This window comes from Hypanus sabinus, chromosome 22 (genome assembly GCF_030144855.1).
Source record: "Hypanus sabinus isolate sHypSab1 chromosome 22, sHypSab1.hap1, whole genome shotgun sequence".
NCBI classification, from domain to species: Eukaryota; Metazoa; Chordata; class Chondrichthyes; order Myliobatiformes; family Dasyatidae; genus Hypanus; species Hypanus sabinus.
The window spans coordinates 39,503,132-39,517,119 of NC_082727.1; the positions used below are offsets into that span (position 1 = coordinate 39,503,132).

General features: G+C 39.1%; 1 protein-coding gene and 1 long non-coding RNA gene across 3 annotated transcripts in view; one reads left to right on the plus strand and one right to left on the minus strand.

Moving 5' to 3' along the window:
* The window catches only part of plce1 (phospholipase C, epsilon 1), a 286,649-nt gene that overhangs the window by 200,231 nt on the left and 72,430 nt on the right, over positions 1–13,988 (minus strand). The window lies entirely within an intron of this gene.
* The window catches only part of LOC132379545 (uncharacterized), a 137,667-nt gene continuing 131,018 nt past the window's right edge, over positions 7,340–13,988 (plus strand). For both annotated transcript variants that reach the window (XR_009507450.1, XR_009507451.1), the window contains exon 1: positions 7,340–7,468. This is a non-coding gene — a long non-coding RNA (uncharacterized LOC132379545). The remainder of the gene's footprint in view (positions 7,469–13,988) is intronic.

Below are 13,988 nucleotides of genomic sequence, written 5' to 3' on the forward strand. Positions count from 1 at the left end.
TTTTGTGTAAGGGATTAAGAATTGCTAAGAGAGAGCACATTCTTGCCAATGTGATTATATAAAAGGTTGGGTTGAATGTATAATTGGCCAATTTAACTATGAGTGCATGATACTGGAAAAAACACACCTAAAATTATTCATTACAGTACTTTTTTTTAAATGACAGTGGGAAATGATATGATCATGACAGGTTCAAACTAACACTAAACAAAAATTATGTGCTATTTTAGGTATCCTGACTGCACTGTTCATACCATCAGATATGATTATTTTGTTGTTTACCCTGATGCTTTCTCATTTTACATCTAAACAATATTCAGTCAGGTCAAGTACTGATGGAGGGTTTCAGCTTAAAACATTGACTTGTTTGTTTCTTTCCATAGATGCTACCTGACCTGCTCAGTTCCTCCTGCATTTTGTATACTTAATGGTAAATTGTACAGCATGTTAACAAACTGTGCTAGAAAGGATGGCAAATTATGTTGGAGTATGCTCTTTCATCTTGAAACCGGTTTTAATCTATCAGATTGATGGAAAATTCCCCAATCTCATTGAAGGTGGTTTTTTCATATTGAAGTTTGACAGATGGCTCCCAGAATTCACTATGTCCATTGTGATACAAACCTGCTAACTAGAAAAAATCCCATCTAAAATTTACATCTTGATCAGAGCAAAAACACACCTTAAAATGAGGGAACAAATGTGTAAGGGTTTTAACCATTTGCCATAAGAGTAATTTCCTCCATGCATGAAAATAGTGTGTCTTGCAGAAGGAAGTTTTCAGTACCACCTGTTCCCTGCATTGTTGATAGTTGTCATCTTCATAATTACGCTCTGTATATTCTCAATTAGGGTTGCAGTCACAGTGGGAAGAAAATGCCATTAACTCCCACAAAACCAGCTATCATCTTAATCACACACTGAGCTAACAGCTTTCCATGAGGAGAACACAAATGACTCATTAATTATAAAACCAAAGTCTATTGCTGAAAATCCAAACAAGCTTCTCTTATTGCAGCAAGGAATGAGATTGTATTAACAAACTGTCTTAATCGAACTAAGGTAAACAAAATAATTAGCACTGAGATCAAGCCATGAACAAGCTACAAATTATATAGTTAATTTCAGTGTCCAATTAACCAGGGGGATATATTAAGAAATGTAATAAATTTAAACATTATTCTTTGGCTCTAGATTCAAAAATAGTCCTGAAGTTTGGGATATAACATCTTCTGTCTATGTTTGTTGAATGTGGTACCTGGTCTTAGATATGTTCAAGTGACACTGTTGAGAGAAGTACAAGTCAAAGTTATTCTCAAACTACATACACAGTACATTACCAGATATTAACTTGAGATTCTTTTTCTTGCAGGAATTTACAGAAAAGTCATACAATAGAATTTACAAAAAACTATACATAATCAAAGATTGACAAACAATGTGTAAAAGAAGACAAATTGCACAAATAAGAAATACTGAGAACACAAGTTGTAGTGCCTTTGAAAATGAGTTGGTAAGTTGCAGAATCATTTCAGAGTCGTGGTGAGTTAAGCTATGCATGATGTCCCTGGAGCCTGTAGGGTAGTAACTGTTCCTGAACATGGTGGTATTAGACCTAAGGCTTCTGTACTCTCTGCCCGATGGTGGTAGTGAGAAGAGAGCATGGCCTGAACAATGGGGGTCCATGCCGATGGACACTGCTTTCTTGTGGCAGCACTCTATGGAAACGTGCTCAATGGTGGGAATGGGTTGTATCCACCACTTTCTGTAGACTTTTCCATTCATGGGCATTGGCATTCCAAACCAGACTATGATACAGTCCGTTAGGGTCACTCCATTGTGCATCTGTAGAATTTTATCGGCGTTTTTGGTGACATGCCAAATCTACATAAACTTCTAAAATAGAGGCACTGTTTTGCCTTCTTTACGATGGTACTTGCATTCTGGTCCAAGGACAGATCCTCTGATTTGATAGCACCAAGGAATTTAAAGTTACTGATCCTCTCCACCTCTGATCCCCTAATGAGGAATGGTTTGAGGGCCTCTGGCTTCTGCCTCTTGCAGTCGATATTCAGGTTTTGCAGACATTGAGTGAGAGAATTCAACCAGATTTTCAAACTCTCTTCTATTTGCCAATTCATCATCAATTCTGATGTGGCCAAAAAAAACAGCAGTATTGTCAGCAAACTTAAGCATGTAATTGGAGCTGTACTCAACCTCACAGTCATAAATATAAAGCAGGATACTGACAACATAGCCTTGTAGTGTGCCAATGGTGATTGTGGATGGGATGTTGTTGCTGTACTGACTTGGGTCTGCAAGTGAAGAAAACAAAGTTCCATTTGTGTAGGAGAGCTATCAAGGACTAGGTCTTGTAGTTTAGAGATTAGTTTCAAGCAGATAACAGTATTGAATGCCAAGCTGTAATCAATGAAGAGCCTGCTGATGCACATGCATCTTCATAGTCCAGGCGTTTCTGAGCCGAGTGAAGGGCCAGTGAAAGGGTGTTTGTGTTGACCTGTTGTGACAGAAGGCAAATAGGAGTGGATCCAGTTCACTCCTCGGGCAGGAATTGATATGCTTTATGACCAACCTCTCAAAGCATTTCAACGCAGTGGATGTAAATGTTAGAGGACAACAGTCATTGAGGAAGGTTACTAGTTCTTCTTAGGCACTGAAACAATTGAAACCTTCCTGAAGCAGGTACTCCAGTCAATTGATTAGCCTGGGTCTTCAGTACTTGGCCAGATATTCGCAGTTTTCTTTGGATTCACACTCCTGAAGGATGCTCTCACATTGGCATCAGAGACTGAACTGACAGGGTATACAAGTATTTGGTTTTCTTTCTATATGTGATTGTACACTAGATTTCAAAAAATGAACATGAAACTACATTTCACCAATGAACATCTAACCAATTCTGTCATATAATCAGATATGTTGGATACATTAAAAAAACAAATGGTTATATATCTGAAATAGAAAACTGTTCTTACTTAAGCATTCACTATTATTATATTGACAATCCAATTGTAAGGTGTCAGTTAGGCTTTTGTGATATAAGCGTCAATTTATTTAATAGGGATATCTTAGTTTAAAGTTGCAATATGATGTTGGGCAATGGGATATTAGGAAGTAGAAATTATGAAGATTCCCATTTCCAGCTGTTCTGGATTTGTTTGTAGTTAGGAGCAGAAGTTAGTGACATATATATCTAATACAAAATTCAGCAGAAACTCATTTACCCAGAGAACTTGTTTCCATATGGTGTGGTTTGAAATAATTGGAAGGGAAAGCTAGGTAAGGGCATGAAGCAAGAAAGGCATAGGAGGAAATGTGATAGAATTAGACATAGAATACTGGAAGGATTCTCATTGAACCAGTTGAGCTACATGGTCCACTTCAGATGTATCTTCTATGTAACATACTTCTGTTACATGCATTACATGTATGTGGCATGTAAATTAAGTTGGGTGGTAATCTCCTGCGCACAATTTCCAAATATTCATATTTGGTTAACCTGCAATTATATGTACCATTATTTCTTTTTAACAACAGTGTCAGAGCAATATTCTTTGAGCTGTTTTTGGATAATCTCACCCTTATTTTTGTATCTACTTATTTTCCCTGATCCAGATAAGATTTGAGGAATCTTCAAGTTAGAACTGATAATATAGACCGACAGTCATACAATATGGAAACAGGCCCTTCAGCCCATCAAGTATATGCCAACTATCAAATGTTAATTATACTAATCCCATTTGATTCTCTTCTCATCTTAACAATTTAGGTTAAGCATGACAGCTTCTCCAACCACTGACAAGTGTCTCATCCACACATTCATCATATCATTATTCAATTTCATAATTCTTGTTTGTGCTTCAATACACTTCTGTGTCAGCAGCCCATAGTTCATTAGCAATTCCTTCCCGGCATATATCATTGCATTGATACCTTATACTTCTTTTACTGTAAAAGGCTAGATAGGCGAAAGGGTGAAAGGTGAAAAACTTGCGGGGAACATGAGGGGAAACTTGATAGAGTAAGTGGTGCATGTAAACTCAATTTCAACATTTAAGAGAAGTTTGGAGAGGCAAATGGACGATTGGATATGGAGTGCTATGGTCCCAGTATAGGTTGAAGGGAGTAGATGGTTTAAATAACTCATAGACTAGATGGGCCAAAGGACCTGTTTCTGTGCTGAAATTTTCTATGACTCACTGAATCTCATACCCCTTCACTCTGTCCAATTGGCACTTATTCATCCACTATATTTGTGTCCTCTGGACTTTCCTGTGCAAGTTCATCTTTGAAAAAGTTGCTTGAAAAACTGTTTGACTGTGCCTTTATTTTCTGCTAACTTACTCGTGCCTATTGTTTATCCACTGAAAAACACATTTGACCAATACAACAGGAACACAAAGAATGGCCTGGCCAGCCATCTTAAAATTTATTTTCTGGGCTTAAGATGACAATTCCTTGTTATTTGTTCCTTAAGCACAACATCGAGTACTATGTTAAATTATTCTGCTCACCTAAAAAAGTACTAGTGCCAAATCCCTACCTGCATCTCATAGAAGCAAACAAACTGAGCTGTGTGTTTACTTTAAAACAGAAATGCTTAGCAATTTATTCAGATGTACATCAAGTGGCTTGTGAACTTAAGTTGTGCTATCTTATTTTCCATATCTGCAGAATCTACTGGTGATAGCCATTTGCTTTGTCTATGCATTTTCTAATTTTTTTTTATAAATACAACATGGTAACAGGCCCTTCTGGCATATCAGCCACACCACTCAATTACACTCTTATGACCAATTAACCTACTAGCCTGTGTGTCTTTGGAATGTGAAAGGAAACCAGAACACTGAGAGGAAACCCAAGTAGAATGTACAAACTCCTTACAGACAGAGGTGAGAGTTGAACCTGGGACACTGGTACTGTAAGGCAGTGAGCTAACTGCTGCTGTTTCATTAGAATCTAATTTTAGATTAGACAGGGCAGTCTTCTGCATCTTGTTTAGTAGTGATGACTTAAATTTTTCAATACACATAAATTCCATGAGTGAAAGTTTCTTGTCCTTTGGAGGAAATTTTATCATGTCTGATGAGATAGAATCAGGAGAGATGACACCAATCCTTTGATTTCCACATACAGTATAATCCAAATGTGTCGATTTGAGTACGAGGAATTCCTCAAGGGGTGATAGATTATCAAATTCAATATGATGTCAGCTCATTAAGAGCAATTTCATAGCAAGTATAAGGCTTAGAAAAGAGTACATACAGATTTCCTAAAATGCCAGTGAAATCAACATAAGAGTTCTGGCCAGGAGCTGAACAGCTGACAGGAAAATTGTTTATAAATATTGCAGCCTTAAAAAGATATCTTCTTCTTAAGTTTTCTTCACAGAAGTTGTGCCAGAACATTGTTTAAATAACTTTGGAAAAAGATTTAATGGAAGTGAACTTTGCAGATCAGCTTGCAGTCTAGGTGGGTGGTAACATCTTTTATGTACTCTGCCTGCTTGACCTGATAAACCTTCGATTAACACTTCAAAAAGTGCAGATATTCTGACTAAAAGAACAAGCTTGAACCAGATCTAGGCTGCAATCATTATGGAAAAACAAAAATCAGTGACAAAAGTTGGTTACTTTAGCAAAGAATGCTTCAAAGAGAAATACAAATTATTTTGAAGGGAATCTGGCTACATTAACTCAGAGACATTGGGCTGCTGCAAAAGATCTGTCATGAAACACACTCAAATTATAGAAGGAACATCCCTGGATATCAATGACCTGGTTGCCCATAAGGATTGTGTTTAAGAAAAGGATCACAATTTTATCAAGAGTCAGTAAAGGTGATGCCATTCAAATGAACGATTCTTTCTCTCATTATCATACCTAACCTCTCTAGACTTTGTCCACTCTTCTTGCTGCCTCTGTAAAGTAGCCAGCATAATGAAGGACTCCACAACCCTGGAATTCTATCTTCTCCACTCTTCCATGTCAGAATGCACAAATGCCTGAATACAGGTACCACCAAACTCAAGAACAGCTTCTACCCCACTGTTATAAGACTACTGAACTGTCCTCTTGTGCAAGATAGACTCTTGACCTCATGACCTTGCAGTCTATTGGCTATCTGCACTGCGCTTTTTGTAACGCTTTATTCTGCACTGTGTTATCCTTTCCTTTTATCACCTCAACCACTGTTGTAATCTGCATGAATGTATGCGTATTTTTCCACTATACTTCCATACATGTGACTATAATAAATCAATTTACTGGTCCGGACCGGTGAGAACAATTTCCTCGCTTTGGAGGACAGCGTGTTATTACAACAGCGCTTCCGCGAACAAATCCCAAATGCTTCATTCACCAAGGCGCATGGCTTGCTCTCGCAGCCCAGCGCCAACCTTGGCGACACCTGCGCGAGTCCCCGAGTCCCGGTAGAAGCTGCTTCAGAGGCGGCGATTCCAGCCGAGCAGCTCCGTTGTTAAACGTCAATTCGACGTTTATTTCTTCGAGCTTTGTTTTTAAAGAACGCGGGCAGGAAAACCTCCAGGTTCCATTTTAGACCTTCTGCCCTTCGATCCTACCACCTCCACAACAATGGGCGAAGGGCAAACGTGGAGCGAATCGGGTGTATAAACTTGTTAATACTACACGGAAGAGCAGCGGATCGTTTCACTTCACTCGGCAGAGTGCCGGTGCCCAATGTGATCAGCCACCGCGGTCACTTGAACTCCCGATAATCCATTCGGATCGACTACATGGATAACGTTTGAAGCCCCCCCCCCCCAAAAAAAACCCCAGCAGATTAACTCCTTGTTCACACTGACATTAATCACCATCAGTTCGTCCTTCGCAGAGCGATCAACTGTCAGCTCATCCCGCCACACCAGTTACAGAGTTCCACGGAGTTTTTCCCCCTTGTTTGACTCCATCCCCGCCGACCCCCGCACTTCGCCACAGCACGCCAGCAGCAGTCTAACATCACTCATCCAAAGGAGGAGCAGCACCTTAAAATAAAACGATACCTTACCCAAAAGCAAACAAAAAAGGTCGCTGGATTTGACTTCTGGTTGAAGACGGACAAGACTGAATCATTTCCGCACCCGGGAAGCGGGATACGACTCCCCGGTACGCGCAAATGACGAATTAAAGATATCCACGCATGTTATTGTGGACACCCAACCAAACTAATCACCAAATTATTGATTTATTCCGAAACTCACGTTTTGAGGGATATCAGAGGCAGCCACATGCATCAGTGAATCTTACACTCGGTCTCGTTCACTGCTTTACTGCTTTATCTAAACACTTCTGCAGACTTTAGAGGTGAACCCCGGGAACAAGAACTTTCGCAGACAATAACAACAGCAGCAGCAGCGCACCAACCATGCCCATTGTACAAGGGGTACAGATAAAAGACAATCGCCCTTTCAATCTGATTGTCTAAGGAGGTAAGTCAAAGTTTGGAGATATTTGATGCATTCCTGCCACATTGGACACTAGCCAATGTGCTTACTGACAGAACCATTCATATCGTCAGGGATTTAACGTTGTAAAATCATATCGGCACAGGACAGAGAAATAGGTCCTTTGACCTATCTATACTCATTTCACTTAACAGTCCTTGGTCTGCGGGCTTCTTTGCCTTCATTAACCAAATGCCTACTCAGATAGTTGTCAAATTTTGTTCAGATCTCTACTTCCATCATCCAGGCAGTGCATTTTACATTCTAAACACCTTTTAAGGGTAAAATTCTTAGCCAGATACACATTAAACCTCTGCCCTTTAACTTAAACAAATGCAATTTGTTTTTGCTCTAGAGAAAAAAAAAACCTTTAATCTACTGTATCTATAATGCCCAAAACTTTGTATATAGGTCTTTCAGGTCTCCCTGGAAAACAAACCCAACCTAGTCTTTCCTCCAGATTGGAATGCTCTATCCAAGGCAATATTTTGATAAGTCATGTCCTTCTTACAGTGTGAGAAATTAGAAATGCACATGTTACTCTGGTTGTGTCCTAACTAATGTTTTATAAAGCTGTATCATAACATAGAACAGTACAGACACTTCAGCCCAATGCTGAACTTTTACCCTACCACAAAATTGATCTCCCCCTTTTCTCTCACAAAGCTCTACGTTTTTCTTTTATCCATGTTCCCATCCAAGAGGCTCTTAGATGTCCTAATAAATCTGCCTCGTTGTTCCTTTTAAGTTGTGTAGCTGCACGACCACGCAGTAACTGAAATGCTGCTATGTACGTAACCTTTGTTGCTGTGCAGCTGGAGCTTTCTTTTATATAATGACAATATAATTTGGAAATTATGCTTATATAATTTTGAAATCTATTTTAATATAATTGTGAAATACCTTGTAACTATATGTTAATGAATATAATCAATGCATTTTCTAAATAATAAATGTACCACAACCTTTACTTTGAAACATTTTGTAGCTTCGACATATTTAAACTGTTAGTGTTTCAAGTTACAATACTATTACAAATTGTAACAATAAACACAGCATGGAAGTCAATAGCTCACTGTTAATAAACTGCCAGTCTACTGAATGCCAATGCCATCTGTAATATTCATAGTATGCATATTACAGAAAAAACATTTAATATGCCATGCAGTTTCAGGCCGTGGAAAAATTTCCTGCTGAGAGCAATGGGTGGTTTACGCAGCTGTAGAAAAATATTCGAGGGAATGTTGATCTGCCTCCTCCACCTCGGGGTGAGGGGAGGCGTTCCACACAACCACCATTCTCTGTGTGAAAGAATCTACCTTTGACATTACCCCTACACTTTCCAGCGATCACCCTTTTTTATCAGCCATTTCCACCCTGGGAAAAAGGTGTTGGCTGTCCTTTGTATCTAAGTCCTTTATCACCTTATATATCAATAATCCTCTCATTCTCCTTCACTCCAAAAGGACAAGCCCTCGCTCATTCAACCATTCCTCATAATCCAGGCAGCATCCTACTAAATTCTTTCTGCACCCTCTACAACCTAAGATGAACACAACACTGTTCAGTTCTGGTCGCCTGATGTGGCTTTCATGGCTAAATAGTAACTTGTTGATATAAGCTATAAAATGTGTAACTTGGAGTAGTGTTCGAGTATTTAAGGATGTAGTGAAGGTATTTGGGTGAGTTTGTGGACTGATAAAGACCGATGGCGATGTAATTCCCATATGGGTATATGATATCTGAAGGCAGAGTCACTGAACCTGGTCATACATGAACACATTAAAAATCTTACAGCACTCTATCTAGATCATTGGAAGTTGATTACTGTAAATGATCTCACAAGCTTGGAATAATTTTCTCTTTCGAGATACATCTGGAGGATTCAGAACATTATACTTATACTCTATCTCATCCACCAAGATCTCCTGTGCAGAATATTTCTCTGAGCCTGCGTCATGTCTTTTAATTTAATTAACTTGACAATAATCCAAAACAATGCATCTTACCTTTAGGTAGTACAGGCTGACCTAGAACAGTGTAGGCTAGTTTAAACTTATGAAGATCTCTCACAAAATTGGGTCCTAGGCTGAAGAAATAAGGCATGGCACAATGCAATCAGTACTTCCAAGAATCATCAATCTAAGCAGGCAGTCTGAATTTCCTATGTTGGTTGCAGCAGTTCCAATGGGCATAGGTCATACATTTCACATTCTCATTCACATGTCCATTTTAGGCACTACCAAACTTACCCTCCCTTGGTCCCTATCCTACTGCTGCGTGAAATCAGGACTCGATTTTGCTGTGGTATTTTCTGAGATTTAAATGTCTGTAGGAAGGATTGAAAAACATTTCTTCCCTTTGGTTTTCAGGAAGGCCTTGCCCAAAATACCCCAATGAACTTGTTTAACACTATGTAACAAACGCCAAGCGATGCAGCTTCTGATGTAATATTGTTTACCAGCTCCTGCTTTGTAATAATCTAATGCATTCATGTGATATCCAGCTTAATCAAAACTGACATGCAGAAGTTAGTATTTCATTAGACTTTTGAGAACCTGAACAAACAAATCTTCTGACTTATTCTGTTTACAATACTGGTTGAAGTTTTGAGTGTAAAACAATTATTATTACTATGTAATCTGCAGAAAACTCCCTAAGCAATACACACTCTGCTTCCCAAACATTATGAATTCCCTCTTATTGAATCATCTACTGATATGTTAAGCCTTAAACCAAACATAGACTTTTGCCATTGTGCCTGCTGCATACCAAGTGAGTGATCAGTGCAAGTGGGGAAATGACCAAAGTTCAAAAAGCTGCCACTAGTGTATGACATCCAAAACAAAAGGAAACATTTTGCTTAACACATGCAAGTAAAGTATTTCCAGGTGGGAGTCCTTTCCTTCTAGCCAGAGGTTTCAACTGATATGCATCAAGTTCAGAGAATTATCATTAAGATTTGCTCAGAAAAACCTTTTCAAATGTAACAGGACCCTTTTCACTAAGGAGTTAAGATTACAGAATATTGCTTTGGATAGAGAGTTGGTTAAGGGCAGAAAAACATGATATAAGGTTAATCAGGTCATTTTAAAGTTGACAAGCTGGCACTAATAGGAGAGCCTCAATGATGAGTGCTAGAATCTTGGCTATTTACAGTATTGTGCAGAAGTCTTAGGCACATATATGCCTATGAATCTTGCACAGTACTGTATTTATCCACAGGGAGCAGACAGCAGTTTGTAAATTTGGCGGGAGTAAAGGATGTTGGGAATGGCAAAGGTGGAATGCCATGGGATGGATGTGGGACAGGTAGCAGAGAAGGTGTGCCAGGGGTGGGAGTTGGCACAGATTCAGACACACCCAGCCTTGAGACATCAAGCAAGCTAATTTGATTCCTAACAATTGGTCTATTGATCATTGCAGAATGTCTCTTTGGAGCTTCCTGCTCCCTCCCCTCTCCCTTCTCCTTTTTCCCCAACCACAGTTCCCTTTTCCCTGCCCCCTTCCCATGCCCAGTCCAAAAAAAGAGACCCATATCAGAATCAGGTTTATCGTCAATCACATACATCATGAAAGTTAGTACTTATTGTGGGAGCAGTACCGTGCAATAAATAAAATTGTTACAGTTCTGTGCAAAGTCCTTAGGCAGCCTAGCTCTGTGTGTGTGTGTGTGTGTGTGTGTGTGTGTGTGTGTGTGTGTGTGTGTGTGTGTGTGTGTGTGTGTGTATACGCACGCTGAAGACTTTATACTATTGACTGAAATGAAGGAACCAAGTGTAATGTAGCTACTTTTTTTGCTGGTAGTACAAAGATAGGTAGGAAAGTAGGTTGCCAGGAATGAATTAAGTGTAGACAAAAAGATTTAAAAGGGTCATTTAAATGGGGATATTTAGTGGATTAAAAAATAGGAAGATGGCATATAATGAAATGAAATATGATTAGGTAAGTAAAGTATTACAACATTCAAAGTTTAAGGATAGTTTATTATTGAAATACGTACTATATATGTTATCACATACTACCCTGAAACTAACTTTCTTGCAGTCATTCACAGTAGAATACAGAAGAATCAACGGAATAAAACCTACGCACAAAGGTTGACAAATGTGCAAAAGAAGATTGTGCAAATTTTAAAAAACAATTAAATAAGTAATACAGAAAGCATGAGTTGTAGAGTCCTTGAAATTGGCTCCACAGGTAGTACAATCAGTTCAGTGTTGAAGTGAGTGAGATTATCCACGTTGGTTCAGGAGCCTGATGGCTGAAGGGTAATAACTGTTCCTGAACCTGGTGGTGTGGGACCTAAGGCTCCTGTACCTCCTTCCCAATAGCAGCAGTGAGAAAAAAGCATGAGCTGGGTAGTTGGTTCCTTGACGAGGGCACTGCTTTCTTCTGGCAGCATTCCTTTCATATATGTTCAATGGTGGGGAGGTCTTCCTGTGATGGACTGGGCTGTACACAGTAGTTTTGTTTTGATATTAGGGAATAGAAGACTATTAAAACTTGATGTCCATAAGACCACAGAAGTCAGTATCAGAATCAGGCTTATTATCACTGGCATGTGTCGTGAAATTTGTTAATTTAGCAGCAGCATTTCAAAGCAATACATAATATAAATGAAGAAAAATAATAATAGTATTAATAAATAAATCAGTTACAGTATTGGTATATTGAATAGATTAAAAATCATGTAAAAAACAGAAATAATATATATTAGAAAGATGAGGTAGTGTTTACGGGTTCAATATCCATTTAGGAATCAGATGGCAGAGGGGAAGAAGCGGTTCCTGAATTGCTGAGTGTGTGCCTTCAGGCTTCTGTACCTCCTACCTGATGGCAACAAAGGGCGTACCCTGGGTGCTGGAGGTCCTTAATAATGGACACTGACTTTCTGAGACACCGCTCCTTGAAGATGTCCTGGGTACTTTGCAGTTAGTACCCAAGATGGAGCCAACTAAATTTACAACACTCTGCAGCTTCATTCAGTCCTGTGCAGTAGCCCCTCCTCCACCCCACCCATTACCAGACAGTGATGCAGTCTGTCAGAATGCTCTCCATGGTACATCTATAGAAGTCTCTGAGTGTATTTGTTGACATACCAAATCTCTTCAAACTCCTAATGAAGTATAGACACTGTCTTGCCTTCTTTATAACTGCATCGATATGTTGGGACCAGGCTAGGTCCTCAGAGATCTTGACACCCAGGAACTTAAAACTGCTCACTTTCTCCACTTCTGATCCCTCTGTGAGGTGGCCAAGCTATTAAATATAGTTAAGATGAAAGTAGATTCCTTCAAGAGTCCTGGTGTTGAGAAAGAGATTTAATGCTGATTGTATTGGAAAGGCAGAACAGACTTGAAGAACTGATTGGTGACCTCCTAATACTGATTTCCAGATTCTACATTTTTTTCTGAGTTATCTTGCACAGCTAACACAGGAGAAAAGCACACAGTTTATCAGGTAATTAAGAAGGCAAACAGAAGGTTGGCTCTCATCGCAAGGAAAAAGACATACAAGGGTACAAAGGTTTTGTTGCAACTCTATCGTTTTACAAAACCATATCTGGAGTTTTGTGTTTATGAAATAATTTGTTTACTTTAGATTTGGTGCAGTGAAAGATCATTTGCTGGACTCCTAGAAGTAGAGTTTTTTTTAAAAACGAGAAATGGTTGAACTGAGTGGATCTGAACTCTCTAAGGGTTCAGATGAAAGGGAAGTGATCTAATCAAGACACATTAAAATTCTAAGGAGGTTTGAAAAGGTTGATGCTTGAAGATGCCTCTCTGGTAAGGGAGTCCAAAACATAGGCTACATCCACACTACACTGGATAAATCTGTAACCGAAGCTTTTTCTCTTCGTTTTTACCCTCCATCCACACTAAAACGGCGTTTTCGTCTCCTGAAACCGGAGCTATTCAGAAGCGCTCTCCGGGGTGAAAATTTTGAAAAAGCATTTTGAAAATGCTGCTTGGGAAGATCAGTGTGGACGGGATGACCGGAGAAATCTGAAAATGCTGTCATGACAGATGGTGACGGCAGCGCGCCATTTCATTGTTTTCTTGAACGCAACCTAACAGTTTCAGAACAGACGGCAATGAGACTGAAGCCAGAAGAGTTAGAAATGTACTCACCAAATACTTTGACCCATTACTTACTGAATATACACGTATATTCACTTTGCCCTGTTTTCTGTCCTTGCTAGTATGAAGGTGGTTTACCTATTTATGCAAGTACTTCTCTGACAATAGATGTGTAACAGCCGAATGTAACATTGTATGGAAATACAAGATAATACTGATGCAGACATGTTTTATACATTTAACAAGGGGCTTTATTAATGCAACAGAGTTCGATAGTTTTTCAATGTTTATTGTCAGCTGGGTCATAATGTCCGTGAACTCCCTGTCAGTTGCTTCCATATGCTCCAGTATTTGTTTTTTTAGTTTTAAGTCCTCCTGCGTGACAACCAACAGCTGCCTGTCATTAAGTTTTTCTAGTCTGT